The 25,609-nt window shown below is 42.6% G+C and overlaps 1 protein-coding gene and 1 long non-coding RNA gene across 5 annotated transcripts in view; one reads left to right on the top strand and one right to left on the bottom strand.

Annotated features, from left to right (window-relative positions):
- The window catches only part of LOC110827809 (tachykinin-like peptides receptor 99D), a 140,275-nt gene that overhangs the window by 32,846 nt on the left and 81,820 nt on the right, over positions 1 to 25,609 (bottom strand). The window lies entirely within an intron of this gene.
- LOC147872098 (uncharacterized) lies at positions 14,729 to 16,107 on the top strand. The gene is made up of 2 exons (XR_015537960.1): positions 14,729 to 15,058; positions 15,636 to 16,107. It is a non-coding gene; the product is annotated as an uncharacterized LOC147872098 (long non-coding RNA).

The raw sequence follows: 25,609 nt of genomic DNA, 5'->3' as shown, positions 1-25,609 counted from the left end.
GAATATTTGAAAATGACGATTTTTCCCCGTTATAAGTCACAGAAGTAATTACATATTAAAAAACGTTACCAGAGAGACGTAACTTTCGGGACAATGAAGCATTATGACTTATTAGCTGTGGTCTCGAAGGGGTGTGGCTGGTGATTCTTACGCCTGATAAACATTTAGTACTAAACCACCCAAAAAACGAAGGAGTGTAATACTGAGATGGTACAGACCAAAGCATTGCGATGGTCTGTTCGTGCTCTTTACCCAGAACTGTCACAAGGGATTAAGAAGGTGAGTGGGACAGGACACGGAGCCCATTTGGGGACAACCACTGCATAAAATATGTTCGCTAGAAACCTCACGCACGTCCTAACCTTATACGGGAGCATAATATTAAAATTGATTTTATTTAAATCAGAGATGTGAGGTTTACAAGGCCAGGAGTTCAACTTTTGTTTATCTGCGTCGTGGAATTCTGCCCCGAATGCCATCTGTACGACAGTCTAACGTTGAAAACAAAAACCTTCATCGAGAAGAGACCATACAGAATATATATTCCATTGTAACTTTGAAGTGGCAGTAGAGAAATGATGGTGTAATCTTACACGCCTCTGCGATGAAACTCCCAGTGGTATTAGATTAATTATGGCAGCCTTATTAAAATCAAGTTTGTTATGAACAGTTACTGGAAAGAACACATGCGTTATCGTACCATGAAACCGTGATTAGTTTGAACGCTAAACGCTTCGCCTTATTAATGACGAAAACAAAGGAGTAACGCTGTTCTAAGAGACTGCGTGATTCCTTCCGCACACAGGATAAAATAAACAAGGGATGATTAAATTCTAGGTCTCAAAATACAAGTCTCACGTCTCAGAATTTCAACAAACTAATGACTGTCAGGTGGTAATTGCTGAAGTTCAAATTCGAACCCTGAATCACGTCTGATCGCTGGGTAATGAGGACATACAGGTTGCATACACAGCTTTTTAACATGAAAGGGGCTTTTTTCTTGGAATTGGTGTTTTGCTACACGCAGTTTCAATATAAATGCCCGAAGCATTTGAAAAACGAAACATGCGTCCCTTTGAATGAGAAACGCACACACACACACAAAACGCGTGTTAATGCTCAGGTCATGACTGCCCACGGATTTTGAGGAAATTTGGAAGAGGAGCTACGGACGATTTTAAGTTTGAAATTTGAGGTTTTGTGTGTGCTCGTGGGTACATCTGGCTCTAAAGGTTCTTAGTCTTATGGATGGAAAATTGGTAAGTTTTTTTTTTTTTGAAACCGAAGCTAGTCTAAACATTTAAGAGTTCAGCTCGTACCGCAAAGAAAACACAAAACTTCACCGTTACAAATATCAGCTGGTTAAAGTTGTTTAAGGGAATAATCTCTGTTTACGAAATATAGAAATACAAAAAGGAAGATTGTATGAATCAGGTGGTACATATAATTACCACTGGGCTTTAGAAGGATTAAGCGAATCACGGGTGCTGTTAACGCTTACCACACCTGAAGCTGCGTCTGTTCCTTCGCGTAATAACATTTTCAAATAACACAAACCAGAAATTACGAGAAAGACGAATCCCGATAGGAAATCACCTGTGGGTACGTAAATCGAAATACTGCGGTTGGCAAAACTCAAAAGTCGCACAAATGGAAGGCGTGGATACCTGAAATCCGCGGTTATCGGAGGATTCCTGTAATCCTAAATGAAGTATTACACTGTTCCGCTACTGTGCAATAGTATTTTGAATGCGACCAGCGGGGGACGACCGGATGGCGGGGGGGGGGGGGGAGTCAGAAATGGAACAAATAAAATGACACCACGTAGCTGGGGCTGACAGAACAGGCGGACACTTGTCCGCAGAACAAAGCAACCCCCTGGGGGTTGGAACAGTCTCCCGCAGCACGGCAGTTTTTTTTTCTAATTTCTCTGCACATCTCTTGCGTTGTCAAGTGATTTGCGCTTCCTTGTAATGAAAACGGGTACTTTCAAGACAGCGCTCGCTTTGATCTTGAAAGAGAGAACAACCTCCACTCCCATTTTATTATTAGCCTATAACCTCATTTAATTATAAATGATTATGATATAGAAATTTCCCGCACTTATGAATTCGGAATATTTACACCCTGATTGAATTTACTTTAATCTGCATGTATTTATCTTAGATCCACTTCAATCCCGCCTTTCCATCTCTCCGTAAACGTAAATATTAAAACATACAAAAACTTTAAATCTTGTTTTGTATGAGTGTTAAACCTGGTCTCTGAAATTAAGAGACTTTGCAGATACGTAAATCAGAGTTCTGGAACACCGGACGTTACGTCATACCAACACCAGCGGCCTCATAACTAAACAAATTGACACGCGATAAAACGTTCAAACCCGACGCACGGTTAGTAAGAGATCTTCGTGCCACTTATGCACCGAATCGTCTAGCGCCATCCTCTTTACCGTGAGGGTTAAATTACACCTCCTCAGTCTGAGGTCATTACGAGCCACGCCGTGCGCTGGACAGACGGCGCACTGGCCAAGCATTCCTCTTTCTGAGGTGTCAATGAGCCAGTTCAAGGATAACCCTGAACATTTAACCCCTTGAAGACGAATTAAGGCGGAAATCAGCTGAAATCTGATCCCCCATTTAGAGGAGCACGGCGAAGACAAAACACTGACTCACAAATTAAGTGTCGGCGCCTCGACTGCACGCCACGTGTCTGGTACACGTGCACACTTCTTACTTGATCCATAATTAGAAGGAACAAAATGGATAAATGCGAGAGATGGACACACGAGGAATACGTGAATTAATGGATAAACAAGGGACCGAAGAACAGGGGAATTAAGAGAGACAAATTAAAACGCAGGAACATATTTTGTTCCCTTTGGTGAAAGATTCTGTAGACTGTAGTTTCTCAACCGGTGAACCGCAAATTGTGCCAAAGGGTCCACGAGCGAAGCAGACTCTGCTCTTCTGTTTTTAACGCTGAACTGCCGCAAGTTCTAAGCTTCTTTCGACCATACTTTTTACTTCCCTGACTAAAAATCTATTCCTCGTGTCTGTATTTTCGTCAGTCTGCGTTCTGTTTCATAAATATGTATGAGAGAATTTCGTGAAGGGGCTTCGTGGGGCCGGAAGAACTGAGAAATGGCGCTCTGTTCCACATTTCAGAGAAACAGACAACAATTGCGAAAAGAACTTTACTCACGCACTTTGCTACTCGCAATTATTCATTTAACGACGTCTTCCCGTTCAACTGAACAGCAGTCGTACATACGAAATTATTTTGCCTACGCAGAGCGAGATATACGTCCATCCATGTTTTCCTACAAGTACGGGGCCACTGAGAGCAAACAACCAGCGACGGACGGACGGACGGACGGACGGACGGCAAATATAACAACAAAATGAAATGCGTTCTGCATTTTGTCTCCCTTCCCTTAATGCACTTCGCTAATGGGCCATGCAGCCTTTAACCGCACCATTATAATAATTGGATAATGTATATGATGACTATGTGTGTTTTTCATGCACAAGTTACTAAAACTGACGTCATTTGATGTTGTTAAAGTCATCTCTGCCTTACGATTTGCATGTCTAACCACAAAACCAGAGCCTTCTTATGTCTGGTTGATAACTGTCACGCCCCATAGTTATTTTCAGTGCGTGGTTTACACCCCCACCCCCTCATAAAACATATGTGGGCGAGTTCGTAGCCTGAGGATCGCATATTATAATCATCCTGTCCGTCCATCTGTAAAAGCGCAATAATCCGAGAACTGGTAAAAGATTTTTTCATGAAATTTGATATCGGGGAATTCCACTAAAATTTATCAAAATGTTCAAATTTTGTTTAAAATCGGACAAAAAATAACGGACACTTTACATGAATACCTTGGTAGGGAGTCCCCACACTGAGGACTCCCGGACATTCATAGACTTAAAGGATATATTCTTGCAAATGTGCCATAATTACAGTTGGTTCCGGTTAATTGGGACACTCTCTCACAAAATTCTGTAATCATTCCTTGTATCCTCATTCTATCTACACGCCTGGCCTATCGAAACCTAACCTAAATCTCACTGCCGTAACAACAGGGTGCTGGGTGACCTCTGCGAGGCACTAAATTGATTTTCGGGTCCAAACACTTTTACGAAAACTCTCTCTTCAGACATTTGCAAGTCTCATCCTGCTCTCGATGTGATCGGTGTAGAAGATCACCCTAAAAAAAAAGCATCAGAAATCTACAATAATCAACACACGGAATTTTTCGTTCGCAGATTTTCCGACAGGACGAGAAAAGAAAGCTCTTGTAATTTTCCAGTCTGATTGTAAAGCAGAACGAAACACAAATACCTGTCTCAATTACAGTTTTATTGAATAGACTGCTAACTTGGTTACGTCAATCAAAATGGAAAACCCAGCATTATATTTCAGAATTCAATAACAGCTAATCCACCGCTCCCTGGCGCTTCCATTCACTCGCGGACATAATTAGAAGCAAACAAAACTCGGATATCCTCCCCCCCCCCCTCACTCCGTGAAGCAAATTGTAACAAATCCTTTTTTATTTATTTTGGTTGAATGAACGTATAGCTCACTCAGACACGCGTCCTCTGCGCAATATTTGAAGCCCCTCTTTTGAATAAAACTTTTATTACTCCGAAAGTTTAAGTAACGAAGTTACTGAGCATACAAAGATTCATTCTTTACGATTATGACCGCGAGAATTGAATCTTCAGAACCCACTAATCCTACCAGAACGTGTGTCTGTCAGTGTCAGTTGAACATTGAAATGGTGAAGTGTTGTGTTTTCTTCGCGGTACGGACTGAATTCTCAAATATAGCCCGCCAGATCAATATTAAAATTTTTTACTAACCCCCACCGGAAGGCTAATATCAAAATTCAAAATTGTGGACGGACCTGCTCCGTTCTCGTCGGGTTACTGCCCCGAGATTTCGGCGCTAAGAATATCGGAAATGTTTCAAAACGAGGAAAATTTGCCTCATTAAAATATCGTCGCTTCACAAAGCGATATGATGTGACAGCGTTCGAGGAAGGTAGAGGATTCAGGACTGGCCTGAGATTTTCCGTGAGGTCGTGTTCGCTTCTAACCACTCGACCCCAGAACCAGGCCATTGCTCCAATTCACGTTCGTCTTTGAACCACGAAACGCAGATAACTGAAGATTAAGACACGAGACGTTGGAAATAACTTTCCTCACTTTGTGTTACAAAGCAAATGGAACAAATCCTAGTTACGAAGAACAAAGGACGTTAAGACTCTAGAAAAGGTTTTTATGAACTATCTTCTAATTAACTGCCTTTCGTTACTGTGAACTTACAGGGATTTTACTTCCTTAGTTCTGTTACACGAATTAACGCGGGTGGAAACGCTCCGTCCGTAAGTAGAACAAGGATTGTCTACGCCATTTTGCATTGCCAGACGGTAGTTACGTGTTTGATACACATCTGAACAGAAATTTTGATCATAATTTACTAAAAAACTGTCATCTTTGTCTGTTTGGCATCAAGAGGTATTTTCGAGGTAAACCTGGTCTCCTTTTAGATGTACACAGCTTCGAATCCCTGCACAATAGAATTTAAGGGCGGGTTTACAATCTAATGAGGGGTGAAGGACAAAGTGCAGCGGAAAAGAAGAAGGGATTTATGAAAACTTAAGACAAAGTGTAAGAGGAAACCGGGTTCACGCCGCAAGATTAAAAACATGTTTTGCTTCAGGCTCTATTTTTCTATGATAAACAGTTTTCAAAAAAAAAATCTAAGTTAGATCTGATCTCATTACAACGTCTGGATCACGCTGGATCGATCTGGTTTAAGACAAGGCCGACCAAGAATTCTGATGTATAGTTTCAACAAAAAACATCGCCCGGTTTTATCAAATAGTTTCTGAAGAAGATTTTCGCTCGTATATTAAGGCTTCAGTTTATACACTTCGCGAAAAGATGACATAGAAATTACTTGGGGGGGTATCAAATGCGGTGAATATGGGCGATAAATTACATTTTACTGACATCTCAAAATCTTCCTTCCTAGAAGAAGTGTCCTTTCTCACAGCGACACGGAACGACATTGCTTAATCACATATCCGATAGTGGTGGTTAGTGCAAGACAGGGATATCTCCCAGTAACCTGTATCATCTAAAAATGTGTTGCATGATTCACTGCCTTCATCTCAGAACGAAATCCTATACACATCCCCGAATCCAGAGGCTTCCAAGGAGCGCAAAAAGCCACCGGAACAACAAGATCACCATCGACACCGTCACAGTCAAAATTTGTGGGGCGGCGGTCGCCTCAGAGCCCATTACTCCAAAACTTCTTACAAGTTTCATTTGTTGTAGACCATAAAAGCACGTGACCTGATGTCATTATTCCTTAATTTATTCTCTCGCTGAAAGCAGATGAGGCCTCGTTGAGAAGTCAGATTTTCACGGTGGCCACTACGAAGAACTTGGCCGCTTACGGTTGATGGTGGAAGCAGTACGTACCTCTCAAACGCGCTAAACTCCCTTAGACATCCCTTCTTCTAACCTTATATAAATCCTCCCCAAACCCACTTCACAGCATCGGCACTTCAGCTCTGAAGATGGAGACAGACTATCAGCTGCCATGAAATGTGGTAAGTTGACGTTTTTACCGTAAGAATCAGATTACGGCACGGCCGTTGTAATGCGGCTTCAAAATGTCTGTCTGAATAACCCAGGAAAGTTTGCTGGAACTTGTCCTGGCTTCCAGCCCCTCTCGAAAGCGGCTGAATTACTTATAGTCGCAATTAATTTCAAAGTTCTACGTAAATAATTAACAGCCGGTGCAAACTGAAATCTCATTATAGAGAAAGGCGATTCGCTCAGCTGTTTCTTCGTTGAAGACATTAACCTGAAGAATTCAAGACGCCTTTAAAGGGGTCTAACACGCGACGCCGAACAGCCAACCTCGCTACTTAACAACGAGTCCTACAACCACGCGGAAAACAAACTTTGGGTTCGTAATTGGTCCTGATGTCAGTCTGATGAAAACAGAAACTTCTGATCGCTGGAAGACCAACAAATACAATCGACAATCCATATATTCCACACTGGACACCCTCGAGGCATGCAACAGGTAACGTTCTGTCTCCTGCTCAATGATTCATTTTACATGGATTTTATAAAAGTTTAATGTGAGGTGGGATGGAAAATTAAAACACGCGGAAAAGTTTTCTTGAAATTCCCGCTTTGTGCCGGAGAACGAAAGATGCGGACGGACACAAGAGATACGAACTGGCCTACCACGCTTTCCACAGCGCCTGTCCTTCGATCGTGGACATCGAGGAAGGAGGTTCCGTGTTTGAGACTCGGAAGTTCTCGCGGCGGTCGCCTCCATCTTCAGGGTTAAATCCCGTCAGTCTTCAACTACCAACAAGACTGTACAGCGTCACGACTCAGGAGAGCCCATACTGGAATTAAAGTTACTGCTGCTACTAGAACATCGCTCTCCGTCTAGAAGGAAAAGGAACCGAGATCTTGTTTGATCGCTGTCCGAGAGGCCACACACGAAAATTGCATTAAACCCTCGAAGCCAAAGGGAGCTTGTTTGCCACGGGGTTTGAGCTGCCCCTTTCCATGTCGTCAGATAATCTGAAGCTATCCTTTTCACCCAAGTCCGGCTGAGTCGAGACTCGTAAATCGTGTCAAACACGCTTAACATTCTTCTCCTTCTTCTTTCTTTTTATAATTTCGCTCCAAATTTCTCACAAAAGAATGACAACTGATGCAGAAACGTAGAAAAATATTTCACTTTGTTCTTAAAGCATTTTTACCCTAAGCTGAGGGAATAACACGCATATACAGGTAAAGCGCTGAGATGGAAAGGTTTGGGGGGGGGGGGGGCGAGCTATTGAACTTACATTGCCAACGCCTGAACCTATTGCCCGTCAGCATTCGACTATTCTACGAATTACTCGATCAACAGGTTTGTCGTTCGTCGACCCATGGGCAAAAGACGATAAGATCATTCAAGAACAATGGAAGGGAAAGGAAATAGGAAGGAAGCGGTCATGGCCTATTTTAATACAATACTCGAGAACGCCCTTGGGGTACTATGGAAATTAACTCAGCCCCTCCCACACCCACCCCGACAGAAATTCTAATACAGGAGTCCAGAAATAAATAAACTGAGCATCATTAAATCACTTAATAATTAATCACTCAAATTAAGTGAGTTCTTTCATTGCTTTTGTTATGTCTGCGACTTGTTAATTCAGTTGCTCCACGTCCGCTAATGATGTTTGCTTCTCTGTAGCACTCCAGCTTCTTGTATCTTGCAGTGCGCAAATACAAATAACTTTGCACTTAAACTTTACGACAATTACAGTGAGAGAAAAACGGAAATTCGGATCCCAGATAATTCAACGTCCTCGATTCAGGAGGTCCCACGATCGAACACAAAGAAATTCAGTCGCTACGTTGCATTTGTCAGTAATTTCACACAGTAAATAAAGACGATGTGTTATCTATTGGGCCTCTATCAACTTCTGTGATTACATGGCATTTGTAATGATAAGAAACAGACATGCGAAAAACAGATCGTATGTACACAACGCAGATCGAGGTCAAAGGAGAAAAAGCTCTACACACATCCAAGTCCTTAAACCTAAAGTACTGTGTTATCACACCATGGGTACCAACATAACGACATTTCCCCGCCCTCGTGGGAACGTGACGTATGGTCGATACTATCTTGTTTCGCTCGCCGTGAATACAAAGTGCTGATTCTGGAATCTGCTGGCTCTACTTATTCCAGTGGGTTCTCCAGAGTATCTGGAATGATTCAACGTAAGATGTGGATGCATTTCGGTCTTCGCCCATTTCTAGAAAGATTGCTGAGAAATGTAACCAATGTTCCGGATGACAAAAAAAACAACTTTTAAACCATCTAAAGATATTCTGTATTTGCTGTTTTGAAATACTGACGTGTTTCGGGGAAAACCCTTCAGAATTAGCAACCCAGCAGTAGCAGCAGCACGAGTTTCAGTTACATAAAAACACACAACTGTTTTGAATAACACGTGTTTCGTCTGGTGATTTCTATAATTTATGGGTTACGGATTCAGGGCTTAGAATACATATAATTATGACAAATGAATAATCGTAGATTAAGTTGTTTGCGTTTCTTGATATCCGGTCTAGACGCTTACATTTGCATGACAAGCGCCTCGCTTTCCAAACGCTTTATCAGCGTTCACATCCGCCACTTTTCAGATCTGTGCCCAGACAGCGGCCGAATTTAACCCTATCACAAAACTTGGTCGTTTCTATGGCAACTGACGTTAATTATACACCAATTCGAGATCTACAAAGCCGGAATTTACGTTCATAATAATGGCTCTGTGCTTGAGCGCATGAAGACATGTGGGAGGCCGCAGCTTCAGTTCCACGGATTATTAACATCGGCGAGTGGCAAGCTTCAAGTTCCGGCCGCTTTACCCCATTTAAGTGAATCCCCGAAACCGACTGAAAAAACCTCGATTAGGCAGAGCCAGGAGGAACACGGCATCGAAGACGAGGGTTCTTCCAGCCCCGCCCAGTGGCCAGGCACCACCCATCGTCTTCGTCGTCGACACACTGACTCAGCAACTTAACTGCGTTTGCCCTGTTCTAAGTCGTTCCTCGGTTACAGTCATCCGAGCAAAGCAGAAATAATATCAGAAGTTCCTGAGATCGTAACTACGCCTGCAATCGGATTTCGCTGTAAAGCTCTACGGCAAATTGCTAACGCGGTATTTTCGCAGTTAATCCACTTACATCGAGTGCGCCAAGCCTGCTTCTTCTTTTTTTATCGCAGAAAGTAACAATATTGACAAAGGACAGAGCGCGCTTCGTGTATTTGTTTCCGATGGCAATGAACTCGCGAGAGTTAAGGCCACGAAGAAAACGAGACAGCAAAAACGCCTATGCCCTATAACTGAAACATTTCTTGGCCTTTGGTTCATGTGAATGACATATCTCGTAAAAGTTCCGAATGATAACTTTATCCCTCTGAATCCCGAAGCTCGCGTAAATAACATTTAAGATCCCAGTTCGGACCGCAAAGAAAACACCACAATTCACCATTAAAAGCTCAACTGGTTAATGCTGTTTAAGACATTAATCACGATTTACTCTCAGAATTGTAAGAAACACATAAATACGAACAGAATAGTTAGTGAATGTTAAAGCAGGTGGTACACATAGTTACCACTGCGCTTCAAAGGGTTAATGAAAGGTTGGCAATAGTGCTTAACACCGTAGAAGCATTACAACTCATTTAACATGATTAAATTATGTCTTAATAAAGAGACAACATTATTTTCGGTTATTTAAGCTGTTTCATGACGCGCCAGCCACAAGTTACAAAGGCCGGACCATCTGCAGCGCAGTCTAAACCTCTTGACAGACGCATGAAACTTCAATCGATTCGAAAATCTTTCAGTGACGTGGCTATGAAAATAGAAGTGACCACAGAATTCTTTGTGACATTTCATCACACTTCTGAGAGAGAAGGCTTTTTTGTTTTTGTTTTTGTTCCTGAAGCGCACTTCAAAGACAAAGTTGCCCTCCGTTTACGCAGCGTGACCTCTGGCTCCACTCGACCAAGCGTTCCCTCTTTCAAATGGATTACGACGTCTTCACCACCAGAAGGCTGCATTTTCGTCTGTCTTATAATTGTGATGTTACCATGAAAACGGGGAGACAATCATCCATGAACTTCCCATCGGATGTTCTTTCACTAGATTTACCGAAACAGATAACAACCAAAGAGAGAAATGAGAATCAGACTGACCTCAGATAACAAAGATAAGGAAAGTAATTCTTTGCCTCTGCCGACACAATAAAAAGTTGGCGCTGTTCTCATTTTTGGGTTTTATGAAGAGAATTTACGCACAAATTCCGAGTGTATCGATATCTCGCTTATAATTTATGTTTTAATCTCGGTGTATCTCTTTGTTGCATGCGTTACTCGCACAATGCTAAAGAAATTTCGAAAGTCGACAAGTGGACATTTTATCACTGACTGCTATTGTAAAGCAACTGATTTACTTAGTTAGTTAGTTAGTCAGTCAGGAGTCAATCAGATCTCAGTATTAGACATGTTATTTTCTTGTTTACATATTCTACAGTCCTATACGCGCAGTAATTAACCACTTTTGTTGTAACTTGAGAAGCTGATGGTCGCTCACTTAGTAAAAAAAACACGCCTTTTACGGAAGAGGAAGGATCACTTCTGTGCTCACAAAAGCCCGTCACTACATCCTGTCGTGAACCAGATAAATCCAGTACACACCCTCGCATCATATTTAAGATCCATTTTAATATTATCCGCAATGTTATTTTGAACAAGAGAAAAGCACGAAGTAGCTGCCAGGAAGTTTCATTTGTGTGTCGTTCCAATGGGGTGTAGCCTGCTCGAACACATTATGGGCCGAAAACATCTAAATACATCGTGTTATATGAAAACTGACAAATCCATACTAGGCTTCGCGAAAAAAGCAGACAGACAGACAGACAGACATGTCAATATTGAAACAAGCCTTCAAGCCATGGAAGTGTAGGACTGACTGGCGAAACCATAACATATGAGCTCATACTGCAGTTCTGCATTAAACTGTTTAGCCTTGGGGTTTATTGCATGGTCAGGAATATGCGATCTGCTTCGCTCTCAAAAGCGTGTTAAGTGTGTGGATTACTGGCACAAAGCGTGTCGAAACACCTACTTGCAGATAACTGTCACATGCAAATACTAGCAACAGAATAAACCAAAGATCATTTGTATTAATGTTTCAGACTGACAGAACAAACTAGCAAAAACATATAACAGGCCAAAATAATTCTATAATAAACTTTTTTTTCAAGTACGTAGCTCCACAAAACGATTTCTTCTTGAGAACTCAATAGCACGCTCGGCCAGTCGACAAATCGCCTGCCTTTTATAGAACCAGAAGGTTCATTACCCTGCTCACAAGAGCCCATTATAACCGAGACCTCCTGTCACATTTCATAACTTGCAGCTTATTACGGTAATGGGCTTGTTAGCTCCGGCTAACTCCCCAGCTGGAGGGCCACCTCTTATCGGCCGTCGTCTCCGTCCGCAACCTAAGGACGTTCCGCTCCTTGGTAAGAAGGACAGACGAGAAAACAACCCGAAGGAGAGTTTGAATCGGCCAATGAATGAGATTAATGAAGAGGAACGCGGGATGGGAGTTCAACTGCACACAATGAACGGAGCTCCGATTATCGATTAGCGGAACTGGAGAGCTTTGCTTGGAATGGGACGAGATGAAATTACGGAATGTTGAATCGACGACAGGAAAATTCATATTGCAGCCTTGTTTACGTTACTCGGTCGAAGTCCAACGTTCCTAAAAACAGAAACAAAGTCGAGAGAAAATTTTCCCGTCTTGCAGGGGCAACAGATGGCGGACTGAAGGACTTTCTGCGATATCGACAGTCGATAAGTTGAAAATTAAGTCTGTGTCAGCGTTCAGCTGTCGGGGTCTTTCTTAAGTCTCTTCTTCATGACAGGAACACAGGACCCAGCACCGTTAGGACAAAATATCTGCACTGCACTCAGCCCTGAGGCAACCGAGTAAAGTCGTCATTAGCAGCCCACTTCAGTCTTTCAACACGTCCTCCCACTATCCTCCTCGGCCTCACAGCCAGTCGTTAACATCCTCGCAACATCATTAATTTAAACAAAAAATAATTTGCTAATTATTACGACGATCCCTCTAATTAAATGTTCACAAATTCTATTTATTACGCCTCTTCAAATAATTCTCCAGAACACTTTTATAGATGTTAAAAATTGAAGGTTCCCCCCCATAGATTATGGAGGGATTCATCGCCCTGATGATGAAAGCAAAAAAGACCTCCGAAGCGCCGGTGAACTTCAACCAGATTACACGGCACTCTGACCTGGACAACGTCGCTAACTACTTTCTGACACACATATTTGCAAATTAAACGCTAGACTGAAAATAAAAACACATGTGGCGGTTCAGTCGCCAAATACTGACCATCACAATGCCAACCAAACGAATATCCGCGCGCAAAACTTTATTCCGAACACAAATGAAATATTCTGGAACGTATCGCATGAAAGATTAATCATGGCGGCTTTGTCTGGTTTCACTCTCGTCACACAGAGAAAAGTTTTGATTAGACTGTGCGGCAGAGCGGAAATATCTTTAGCCGGCAACGCAAATGTAGGACACAGTAGGAAGTGTTATAATTCTAAACAACTTCGTGGAACAGAGTTCTTGAGAAGAAAGGCCCCTCTCAACTCTAGTCTAGGTTTGAATGTCTTCCGTTCGTTCGTTTCGAAGTTACTGGGTGGAACAAGTGGACAGGGGGTGGGGGTGGGGGTGGGGGGGGATCGAGACGAAGCAAATTGAAACTAAATTTAAGAAAGAGCCCCCTTTCCAGTAATGAATTTGGTTTATTTCCTCTTGGAACTCTGACAAAGAAAAATGTGAATAAATCTGATGCACACAATACAAATTTTCCTTCTGAAAATCACGACGTCTGCATGCACCAGTGGACCAGGAAGATGGTCGGGCAGCATGTCCTTAGGGCATTGTGACTTTGAACTCTTTTCTTAAAAAAAGAAAGAAAGAAAGTACTGATAGCGGCCACTCGTATACCAGCGGAAGTGGATAGTGGTCTCGTACATTCAATTGCTTGCTTACTTCCAAGTCCTCATACCACGCGTCTCCGGTTGGAAACCGACTCAAACCGATTCCCGTACTCTCGACAAGCCACCGGGCGAAATACACAAACCTTAAAGTCGATCGCTCACTTCCGAATGTGGACCACAAGACTCCCTCAGCCTCGAGTAAGCAATTGATCGTTATCATGGAGACGTCTTGCGTTTTCTTTGATATCAAAACTGGATTTTCAAAATATTATTTGGACCAAGTACGAAATTAAGAGCGTGCTATCTCGTCCACATTTTTCTGTAATTTCTTGTGTTGGTAGAGGCCGCGTGTCTTAGCTCAGCCTCCCCTTTGCAAGTATCACAATTTTTACGCACCCAGAAATAATTATGAGTCATAAACTGGAGGGGGAAAAAACACACAAGTTCTTTCATTGCAGTGATAAAGCCGTCTGTTCGAATGTCCTGAAGCAAAGCGCTGTTTTATTTTCAGGAGATCAGTTTAACAGCTTCGCAGCTGCAGATAAAATACACGATGAAGCTAATCATTAAGACAGAAATGCTAGATCGAGAGAGAGAGGATACGTAGTAGAAATCGATAATTTATATCGACAATAAACGCCAGGAAATATTATAAGAAAATACTACGACCAAGAAGAATTTCACTTTGCTGAATCTTTGTGACTGACGAGCACAGAAAATTCCGTCACGGCGTTGAACATTTGATCGTTGTCATGAAGATGGAAAGCGAACGTTGGCTGTATCTCTTACGTATTCGCGTTTCAAGTCTCAGATCCATTGTTCTGCCACAGAATCTTGTCATTTGTTTGCAGTAACTGCAGACAAACTCCGAGGAAGTCTCTTATCGCTTCGTTATTAATATTCCTACAATTTCTAACCCAGCGCTCCGTAAAGTCTTAAAACGTTCCTTTACATAAACAAGATATTTGTTGTGGACGAAGGCAGGCAAACAGGACTTCCGCTGGTGTTTGTCACGACCTTCACCCCGACACATCACGAAAACCGGTCACGCATTTGCAGAAGATTGCTTTGTTCTGCGTTGACAACCCATCTGTCTGCCTGGCTACTGACAGACGGTTCTATGCAGTGCCACATACGAGCGGGCAGACCAACATGGAGCGGAAGTCGCCATTATTTCCCTCGAGTTCAAGGTGAATAAGCTTTGACTGAAAAGGGACAATTTGCGTTGAGAGTACAGAAAGTTTCCACACGCGCTCCTTACTACACTACTGTATTCTGAATTGTGACATTCTGCTCTGAACAGCTCTGATGAAAACGCCAGTATCTTGTTCACGAAATAATCCAATTTACGCTGTATCAACAAATCGCTGGAAAGACAAATGAGGTAAGTTACAAAAGTTACATGGACTCGACTTGCATTCAAACCGCATTCAAAAAGATTCGATACATATTTAAAGACACGTAAAATATGTTTAGATTCATTTAGTTAATATATTCACTGAAGAGAACGGTGTTCACAACACGAAACGGATGCCATCTTAATCCGAGAAGTTTCTCTTCAAACTTCTGAAATCGTGTGTTATTAATGTTAAGTCTTTGCACCGATACAGAATAATGAACTACAACTTAGATCATAATCTATTCACAGCTAAAATGCTCTACGTCCGATTATTTGAATCTACCGACTACTTCGAGGTAGACATTCCACCCTAAAGATGGAGACGATATGTTCCCGGATCGTTGGCCAAAAGCCAGAAGACAACAATAAATAACTCCATCGAATAAATGAATGGAATTAAAGCAAATATGCAAAGTCGAAAATTCGAAAATCGTATGGATGTAATTCATTACCTGTTTGCGTGTCTTTGCAAAAATGTTTTCGCTGACTTTCACAGAGCATTTTTCGTCATTCTATTTTCCCCCGAGAAAACTTCTGGTTCATAATTCATCACTGCTTTCAGCTGAGCTGATCAAGGCGGCCAGACAAAGGAGCCATGTCAACCCGGGTCACGAGTGTGGGCAACGCCGCTTTGTGCGAGAGCTTATGTCGTGCATATTCCGCTGAAAACACAGGCTACTTTCTTTCTGCATCCCGGTTCTGAGAGCTCAGTTCAGATTCGTGGCGTCCTCCGCGCACAACAAACGCAGACGTCGTGGGAGACTTCATGAAGCGTCGGCCATCTCTGTGAGACGCCTCGAGGTTCTCACGGACAGTCCACTTTCCTCTGATTTCCTCTTAGTTTATTTAACGATGCTCTTTCAGCTGCATCAGTTACGTTGACTCGTACAGTAGCGTGAGTTACGAATAATTTAATTTGAGACGTAAAATGGTAGCAAAACATTAATTAAAAAACCCCGATAAAACACAACCAGAATTCGTTTCTATTTTTATTTCATCGCAAATAAAACTTATTTATCATAATTATTAACAAAGATTCAAGTTTTGTATTGGCGTCTAGCTACATTTATTCGCTATGAACAACAAAATGAATAAATAGCGTCATATATGCATATATGCATGATACATTATAAACACACGTTTTCCGATGCATAAATTGGTCCTCCCAATGGTACACAAATGGCAGTACCCAGTACACAGATAAAATAAGCTACCTGAAACGAAAAGGATTCAATGTTGAATATTCAAAACAAACGGTGGAGGGGGGGGGGGGTATGATGCTGCCCCCCCCCTACTCCATAACACGATCAACGTAAGGAGAAATTACTCAATGGTTCAAACTTGGAACAAACAACGACCCACGAATCTCACAGGCAAATCGGGAGGAACACATTACCGAGTTCAAAGGGAGAGAGAACTCTCGCTGAAGACAGCGGGGGATTAGTTCCAAATAAATAGGCAGATCCGCTGAGACCGGCGCTGGAAGACGCCGATTTACGATGGTTTTGCAGACACGAGATCAAAGGTTTTCTCCGTCGCCGCCGATTCTGCACTTATAACGCACAAACAAGCAGCCTCGCGGTACATGGTGTTCCGTAAGGGCGTTCGCGATTATTCTGCACGTCAAGACTTAGATTATTTTGTCCCAGCCACAGGGAAACCTCGTTCGCTTCAATGTCCTGAGACCTTCCTCCAAGCTACAAGACTCTAACAGGACAGAAAAGACGTCTTCCCACAATATTTCCATCAGTTGGAGTAACCGGGGCGTGTAACCCTTTAATACAAAGACCTTGAACTAGGACAAGCCCGGCGGCATAATCCCACAATCACAAGCTTTTATCTGAAGCGAGACTGGACAAGTAATACTGGAATCGTATCGATTCCCGGGGGCTGCGCCTTAAATGAAACTGCATTTCTATCCATCTCGCTTGCTTCCAATAGGACAGCTGTAGGACCAAAAGTGTCAGCTTGTGTTAAGTCTCGACCTAGGAGCACGGCCAGACATAAGACGTGTCTGTGGACACATTGATTTCAGTGTCCGACAATAAAGGATCTAGGCGTCACAACCATAAATTCGATGGGCATTTTTTATTTCCGTCTCTCTTCCAAGGAGTTTAGTTACGTAATTGCTTGAGAGTCAGATTGCCGCTCTGATGGCTTTGCTAACAGGACACAAAAAGAGATAATCCTGAAGAAAGTTGCCTCAGAATGGTCTCCCCTTACCAGCAGCTTTTCCAAATAACATCCTATTGCCATCCGCAAGTCTGAATGTGCAGCTCTGGTTGGAACAAAAGTCAGAGAACAAAACGAAAATTTAAAACTTTCTTTGGCGCAGCAAACTTTTTCCCAACGGAAGCCATTTTGCACATCGCTACGTTCATACATTCCGTGTGTGTGTTTGTGTGCACGCCAAATCTTACGCTGACAAAAGCTCCACTCGCCTGTTACACTTCCGAGAATTTTAACAAATCGAAAAGCTTTAAAGAAAAATTCAGGTTCGCCGAATGCTTCGCTTTCGTAAAACAATGCTGTCTATTTTATCAGCTTGCAGTGCTAAGCTGCATGCTTACAGCAGAACGTTTCAGACATACGAAATAAAATTCTCTGTGTCCCTTTCTTTTAAAAAAAAGAGGATTTTCACGTGAGCTGTTTGCTAAATCCAGCCTATCACTGGACAGAAATAAGAATAAGTTTGAACGGCGAGAGATACTAAGTTGATCGGAGTGTCATTTAAAGACACGTCCTCAATTTCAGAGGATACATATGACAAATATGACGCTGTATAATGCGAGACGTCGGATATGGTCCTTTTTCTTTCCTTCAAACTTTTATCTGTTGTTCTCAAAAGGTCGACACTGAACAAGACGAATCCAGTCTACACCCACCAAACCTATTCCTATAAGATTCATTTTATTATTATCATTTCATCTACACGACCAGACCATCATAGTCGTTTCTTCCTTTCAGATCTTCCTACTGAGACTCATCTTTCCAGCGCAAACTGTTTTGCCAACTCGAATCTGGAGCGACTGAAGAAGATCACTGGCACGTCTGTCACAACAGCTGGGCCCTACCTGGATTCGAACTGAAAACCCTGAGTGCGAGGTGGGGGTGAATGTCCCTCGCGTGTGCACAGACAGAAACTGAGCACCCGAACGCAGCAAAGGAAAGAATTAAAAATGCCCGCGTCCTACTCTGTTACAAACCTTGAATCTTCAGCCAAGCTCCGATGCCTGATTTTGAACACATCTGTCGCGTTAAAGACTTTCGCGGGTTTTACTCCAGTTATATTCGGTCCCTGTTCGTATTCACCCGGAACACTGAGCATTATTCCCGCTGTCATGCAGAAAACCGTGGACTATGGGAAGGGCCGGCCCGCCAGCCTGACATTACTAAACCGCACTAAATCAATGGACGCTCCGCGAATGTTTGCAAAGACCCGATGATCGCCCTTAGCGACGCGCGATCCGCAACCCGCCTGCCTCACAATCAGTTCACGTTTCGTTTATTACGACGCATGTCTTCGCTTGGTTGACTCAGTGCTCGACAATATTTATCTAAATAAAAATCATGAAAAGTTTAGAGGGCTTTTAAAATGTGTTGACGGAAGCAAGGTGGGAGGCGGTCAGAGAGCGCGCAATTACATTCAACGCTGAAATTGTTTAACCCACACTGTTTCAACTCATGCCAGATGCCGTACACCCGAAAATAAAGCAACTGCTGCTCACTTTGTAACAAGTTATTTTAATTAAAACCGCTTCAGGGAACCATTTAAATTCGCTGTTTCCTTTTTCCACTATGAAAGTGTCTAAACATAACAAGCTTATTAGGAAAGAAAAATAATTAAGCCAAATCTTATATTAGTAGCATTATCTTGATCGACGTTCAGTAATTCCTTGATTGCTTGAACGTTTAATGTTATTGCAAAACCAAAGGGTAGAGTTACTCACGTCAACGGGCAAGGTTTCGTGACGTCATCATGAATGAATGAACGAATATCAGGAGCGTGAATAATTTCGATTGTTTCAGACGTAACTGCTCATTCATTCCCATACTTTTATCGCCCTTCTGATTAATATTAATTACGATCTACTGATACACATTTCAAACTAAGAAGTAAATCTGCAAAGAAATCCTTCTTCCCATTTCTCAACGATGTCTTCTACAAACGTCGCAGGTACACGAACACTTCATTACAATGTCGAAATCATCGCAAACGAAGCTAGTTACCATCGGCATCAAACTTCGTCCATCACGTTTTATGGCAGACTCTGCACAAAACACTTCTCATCCCTTTAAAGCAAGTCACCTACAAAACATTTAATAATTCGGTCCGTACCGCAAAGAAAACACCGCACTTCATCATTACAAGGATCAACTGCTTAACGTTGTTTAAGGAAATAAACGCTGTTTACACTATGAGAGTCATATGAAATCCATAAATACAAAATGCAGCGTTATTGTTCGTCAACGAAGGAGGTTATTTATTTATTTAGTGTTCTGTCTGACGACAGGTCCATATGAACAGGATCCTTCCATCCTTTTCTCGGACTGGGACCTGTTTATATACGTTCTTGGCAGATGATCCAGAAGTGGTTTGCCATTGCCTTCTTCTGTGTGTGAATGGAGTAATTGTTGGGATGCCACGGAGAAACCGGGGTAGCCCCCGTGTTGCCTAAACCACGACCTTGCCCAACACAAGTTATAAATTCGAACCCGAGACCCCAGGATTACAAGGCCAGCGTTCTAACCGCTACACCAACTCTTTACCTCTTTAGATATCTTCTGCCATACAAAATGTCCTAATACCACAGTAACCACTAAATAGTGGAGAAAGCCTCAGAAATCCGTAGTCGACGGCAGAGTGGTTTATAATGACAAGACAGCAATTATAGTCTCGTGGACACCTTCCACTTCTTCATGAGTAATTAGTCACTGACGTCATGAAACAGTGTGGTCCGACACTTTCCATCATCCTTTAGTCCTTTTTTCCTGCATGAAGGGACGGGTCAAGACCGACTCTAAAAACTGCGATTTGTCATAGGAGACGGATGGGTGGGGGTTTATGAAACACGTAAATAGCCAAGCCATAGATGACACCCTTTCTACTAACAAAACAAGGAAGAAACTTAATTATATAGGCGTATATGTGTTCAAAAAGTCAGTTCAGTCACCCACACAGTTTCATACATTTTGAACGTGAAGATTAACTGGAGTATATTTAGTTTTCCGAAAGTGTTTTCATTCTGATTTGAATTTCATTACACGGGTTTTCATATTTCATAAGCAAATTACGTTTTGAGCCTCGCTATCAATCTGCATAACAGACTGTGTCAGTGATATACGAGAGTCATTGATTATTCAGTAGGAGCTGACAGTTTGCAAAGCAAGTACAGCACGACGGACTAGACACGGAAAGGAATCGATCACTTCTCGGTCATCAATCGCGTTATGGACATCGAGATAAACACAGCTGTTGAGTGACTGCCCCTAGAACCCAAAGACCGTGTTTCCCAGCCGTAAGTTAGACGCGCCGTCACATTTCAGTCTACGTAAACTTTCTCACAGCAAGTTCTAGGGACGTCCAGTGGAAATTATGTGCCACCTGATTGTGAACCGCGAAAGGAAGAATAAAAAGAAGAAAGAGAAAACTTAGCTGTGACGATATCAGGTCCTCTTATGCACTAAATTGGAATCCATAACATAATTCCACGGGGCAGTGTCCTTCTAACTTGAGAACCGGGCTGCAAGCTAAGCTAGTCGAGGGCGGTTCGGCCAGGAAAGTTACAGGCGGTATTCGTCTACATATCTGTCAGTACCCCCGACGTCAAGCCTTCAGACTGTCTGCTTCCTTCCAGTCTAAACGACTTGTCTGTCAGACGTCGAAGCTAATGCAGACGTTTATGTCCTCGGCATTTTGGTGAACATCTTAAGACTTCGTTGCCAAGTGCCCCGAGGCTGGTGAGTTCGTTTCTACGTCTTTCGTCTTTAGCGTCGGTCAGCGTCGTATGTCACAAGCGTCGAAGCGAATTTAACGTGTGAGCGCGTGCCAATGAAAACGTAGCAGGGCTTGATATAAGGGAAGAGGTAGCTGAGTTGTTGGTTTGAAGTTGCTAATGAGAATTTCTTGAATAGAAACAAACTGTCAGTTGCGCCGAGGATACCTGCCAGCCATAATCAAACCGTGCTCCGTTCCTAAGTATATGCCCACGGTTTCACAGCTATGAGAAAAAACAGTGGTCTAATGACCGTGGTGCAGAAATGGAGTTTCATATGGAAACAGAGGACGAACATGTACGAGTACGGGTTAATAATTATTTGGACAGCTGAACTAACGACGCTGCTGCTCGTTAAAATATCCACAGCGCCTGAGTAAGCCAACGACAGATCTCCGAGAACGTGATAAAAATTAACAGCGTCACAGGAAGTCACTATGATCAGCAGAGCATGACGAAAACAAGTGAACCGGAGACCCGAAATAAATATTATTTGTGTAATCACGGCAAATCTTAAGCTTTCAAATCGCAAACAGCCGTTATAATACCCCCAAGTCTGCAGACATGCTTAATAAAGGCGAAAAACTGATTCTTGCAACTCAAACTTAAACGTCGTACCGAGCGAATGTGGTAGAACAGGGCGGACGCTACGTCTGTTTTCAGATGGCGACAGAACGCAGACCTAATAAGCCCGGAAACAGCCTCCACCCCACCCCCAGGTGGGACGTCCACCCTGTCGCGCGCTAAGGACAACTGACACGCTGTGACGCATTCTGTTGGCACTTCGTCGATAGCTTTGTGCTATGTCAGCATGCTCCAAGTCTGGGGCCACTGGTAAATCTCCCGCCGCGGTTCGACGTGAAACGATTGTTGTGCAACTGAAGTCTGCATCTGCGTGGTGGGTGGAGCAGCTGACAAAGTCATTTTTATTGCTTGTGTTGACATGACGTCGCAACCTGAACAAAGCCCAAGGGATGACGACGCTCTGAGAACTTGTTGAGACACAAAAACGGATATCCCGTTTATATAATAATTTTAATTACAGAGCTCTACACGACTTTTAACAATTTTTGGTCACTGTAAATACCAGTGTTATTTTATAATAATACGCAGAAAGCACTCGTTTTAAAATATGTTATTTGGGTGTTTACAGTCTGTCGGAACAAAATAACCGAGCGTCTGTGATAAGCGATGTAAGAGTTTTGCAATAACAAACGGAACTGAATTAAAATGCGTCACAACAATAATTGTCCTTTTAAATTGAGACTAAGTAAATGTAATTTCTGTGTGTTAATCAGAAAGAAACTGCGTTCATTAAACTAATCGCATGAAACTGGTTCCCTCTGTAGACGATCCTCTGAAACCCCCAGTAACTAATACGAACGAAATCCAAGAAACCCTTTGGGACACGTACCCACTGGCATTATGAATTCTCTTTATGTGCTTCGAGGAAACACCGGCCCCACGTATCACATGCCCTGGGACTGAATGTCAGCGGTCCAGTCCCCCTGACGAGCGACCACAGCCTCAAACGCCGTTAATTACCGATCGAGACATCATTCATGTTCCCAAAACCTTCCGCAAGGTAGGAACAGACACGGGCTATCCGCACATCCAGATCCTGACAAACGCAGCTGAGCTGTTCATGTACGTCACAGTTTCCATAACAACCAATAAAGTGACCATATTCGCATTTATGAAGAATATTACAGCTCGCTGTCACATAAAACGGCATTACAAATGCGTTTCAATAAATCTCTGCAGCAACGACGATCTACAGGGTGATCTGAAAATACAGTTATAATAAAAAATTCGATACTAAATACTCATTGACGATGTTGAACTTGGCTTATTTATTTATTCAGTACCTCAGGCTATACAGCGTCGAATGACAGGATGATGGTGAATTGTAAAGGATGTGGAAGGAAGCGGTCGTGGCCTAATTTAAGGTACTGTCCCGGAATTTGCACGAGAGGACTGATGAAAACCACGAAAAACACCAGTCAGGACAGCCGGTCGTCCTTCACTTCATTTCACTCTGACACCGCGTAGTGTTGATAAGTGAAGCCAGGATGAAAAAGAAACCTTTCGCCCTCTCCGAAATGTAGGCAACCACCCGTAACACTGCCTTGCGTCATAGACCACAGTCTACGGAAAACGTACGTCACAAATTAGAAAAAAATGTTTTCTTACGCTTTCATTCTCTAATTCTAATGCTGAAATCACTAAAAAGTTACGTGAGGTTTTTTACTGCCTCGGAGAATGGGCGTTCTAGGATTTAACGAGAATACCAGAACATACTGAAGGGCTTGCATGTGCCACGTCATCCGCATTAGAATTATACTCGTACATCAGTTATCAACTTTAATTTCGTAAACAATACCTAAAACAATTTAAAAAATATAAACAGACAGATCGTAAGGCAAAATTTCAAAACCATGTTCTGAACAGCTCAAGAACCTAAAATTAGCAGTACAATGGTTACTGTGAAAGTCTCGGGAAGTTACTTGAAATAATTCTCCTTAATTGCTATCAGACTCTGTGATAACAGGATTCACTTCGCTAACAGCTTCAATACAATGTTTTTGTTTTGCGACAAGAGACAAAAGTTTTAATGGAATTTCTAACGTGATTTCAAGAAATTCTCCACCGCAGGGCTGCCAACACAGAGTTTTTGTCTTAACTGGTGCGATTTCCACTAAAGCATAACCACTTTGTGGACACAGATGAAGCTCGAACATACTTGCAAAGCGGAAATAACCGAGCTGAACGTGCGCACGATGGAAGGGGCCGAAACACCGTCATCATTCACGAATCAAACACACGAACGCAGAGATCGCAATTACAACATGCGTCATCTTTAAATTATCCTTCTGGGTTGTAGCGTCTTCTAGACTAGTACAAGTTTACCAACGTTACAGAAGCGTTTTCTGCCTCCATCATCAGGACGATAACTACGCAAGAATGCATCCGACTACAACCCAGAAGACGGTCATCGTCAGAACCTCAGATCCAACTTTTAGAAACTTCTCGTTAGAATAACATCTACAACAATTCGTTTAAAATATTTTAGTCACGACATTATCCATTCTTTACGTTTTGACACTTACATGACATCTTTCTGATATCAGGAAATAAGTATGCCAAGTTTGGTAGAAATCGATTCATTCATTCTCAAGCTAAAAGCATGCACCCGCAATTTCAAATCTATACGTAATGTGTCGTTCAGTCGATTTTTTGGATTTAAAGGGTTAATTATGAAAGGGCAAACTTCCGCTACTCAGTCCAAGTTTGGACAGTGACCCCGCCCTTCTGTTCCACAACTTCCTTCCGCTGGTCCTTCGAGCACGTTCGTTACCCTTTTGTCTGAATTATTTATTACGGTCGGAGGCTGAACTGCAAGGATTAAATCTGTCGGAGGAAAGTCGCTCTTTCTGAAGCATTTAAATGAACTTTCTTTTGTTCTAAACCACTCGGCGTTTAGATTTAGATTTGATACGCAGACATTTTTATTCATTTACTCCAAGAACGACGTAAATCTTTGCCTTCAAGCCCTTCAGAAGAACATCGTACACTCTGGTATAAAATCCGTCGTAAACAGTGAAAATATAAAACCACTGTCAACTCCGACCCTTCAATGCGGATGTACCGTTCGCTTTAACATTCAGTAACTCTGTGTTTTCCCTACAAAGTGTATTTGTGTGTTTCGAATTACTTTCAGAACAAACAGCACTAACCAACTGATCCTCGTCACATCCCAGATAATCTGTCACATCGACGAAGGCGACCGATAAAGCTCAAATTTGTCGCCTAATTAATTAAATATTTATTTTTAGAAATATTCTCCTCTCCGCCCTGAGGCCCACCCAACCCCTTATCCAATGGCTGCGAGGGTAAAAGCGTCCGAAGCGGGAAACTGACCGCTGTCGACATAAAGAGCTTCAGGTCCACCACCGACCCCCGAGAACACACACGTTTTTGATGGGATCTGAGGTTCTCACCGCGACGAATACGAAGATGGCTGTCTTCTGGGATGTGTAGTGCGGTAGACATTTACAGAATTTCAGAGGAACCTACAACCTTCATCACCAGGGTGACCAATACACCAGAGATTGTAATGCAGGTTACAGGCCTACGGGATTCTTCTTACAAAGACTTAGAGGAAAACACATCGTGGAAGACCTGGACGTAGATGTGATGATAATGTTATAATGCATCTTGTGGATCGGAACTGGACTGAGTCAGCTCATGACAGGGCCCAGTGGCGAGGCTCAATGAACATCGGGTGTCACTCTAAGCTCTCTTAGGTCCGTTGTTAAATCTGCTCTGAATATGCGTCTAAATTTACCACAGCCATCGGGCAGTGTGAGGTGGACCGCTCTGACCTTTATACTGCCCCATTGATCGCTTTGCAGATGTCGATGAAGTGATAATCTCCCCGTGTGATGGCAAATATCCCACATGCCTTGTGGACTTGACGTCTGGGCGGAAAACAGGCACATGTCCGTCTCGGTTTACGACGACATGCAACCTCCACTTC

The sequence above is a fragment of the Zootermopsis nevadensis genome, unplaced genomic scaffold, assembly GCF_977971745.1.
Source record: "Zootermopsis nevadensis isolate Lab colony 2312 unplaced genomic scaffold, Znev_1.0 Znev_ptg000030l, whole genome shotgun sequence".
NCBI classification, from domain to species: domain Eukaryota; kingdom Metazoa; phylum Arthropoda; class Insecta; order Blattodea; family Termopsidae; genus Zootermopsis; species Zootermopsis nevadensis.
The sequence above is the reverse complement of the archived record's forward strand: the minus strand, read 5'-3'. Positions and strand labels throughout refer to the sequence as shown.